This window comes from Malurus melanocephalus, unplaced genomic scaffold (genome assembly GCF_030028575.1).
Source record: "Malurus melanocephalus ecotype Western Australia unplaced genomic scaffold, MMel_1.1 scaffold_144, whole genome shotgun sequence".
NCBI classification, from domain to species: Eukaryota; Metazoa; Chordata; class Aves; order Passeriformes; family Maluridae; genus Malurus; species Malurus melanocephalus.
The window spans coordinates 1,777,444-1,778,485 of NW_026623376.1; the positions used below are offsets into that span (position 1 = coordinate 1,777,444).

Below are 1,042 nucleotides of genomic sequence, written 5' to 3' on the forward strand. Positions count from 1 at the left end.
TCATTTTCCTTGGGGAAGAAGTTGTGCTCCTCACATCCCATATCCACACTGGACTCTGACCATGGTCTTACAAAACTATACAGCTTTCAGCAGCTATATCATGTGTCCCAAAATCTCTTCATCTGGTAGAAAATTAACTGCTTCATTGTGAAACACAAATACCATTGCCCATGATATGAGACACCCTCACATTTCCCTTTATTTTTCCCTCAAGGCAAAAGAGTCTCACTGGTATACCTTTCCCTGATGTTGCARTATTGCAAATTCTTTTTTATGTGAGTAAATTGTTAAGAAATAGTTAATAGGTGGTATTAAGCCTTGTTGGTTTGAGCAGTGAAGGCAACATGATTGAAAATCAATGAACATCTCTGAAATTGTAATATAATTAGTAGTTCTGCCAATTGAGTTTATTAAATAGTTCAGAGGTAAGTCACGTTTTGAAAACCTCTCAGTGAGGGAAGTAATTGATAAGCACTTTATTTGTTCAGAAAAACAGGTAGTGAATATACAGACTACTTCCTGATGGATATTCAATTAAATACTGAATATTGAGCTACTTCTTGTAGGCAAGAACTCAAATTCCTTCCTTACTAGATTCAGTGAAGATTTGAAGTTTATACTTCARTTTTTAAACATGTGAGTACCCACCTCAGGTTTTAATCCAACTGTTACGTTCAGTTAGTCACTCATTGAAAGCAAGAACAGTCGAAATACAGAATTGGATCTAGAGGTTGCTCCCTGGCATTGGTTTATTAGTTTACTCCTTTTTGTTATAGAATCATAGGAGCAMAGAATGGTTTGGGTTGGAAGGGACCTTASACACCATCTCATTCCACCCCACTGCCATGGGCAGGGACAGCTTCCACTATCCCAGGCTGCTCCAAACCCCATCCAACCTGGCCTTGGACACTTCCAGGRGTGGGATATTTTCCAAGCATGCCAATGCTTGGAAAACTCTTATTTTCTGTTTTCTGCCYGCCAAAGCCAAGCTGTAGAGAAATCATTCCTGTAGCTTGCACTGACAGCCAGACCAACCTTCTAT

General features: G+C 39.2%; 1 protein-coding gene across 1 annotated transcript in view; it reads left to right on the forward strand.

Annotated features, from left to right (window-relative positions):
• FSTL4 (follistatin like 4) overlaps positions 1-1,042 on the forward strand; it is a 200,377-nt gene that overhangs the window by 180,174 nt on the left and 19,161 nt on the right. The gene's annotated exons all lie outside the window — the stretch shown is intronic.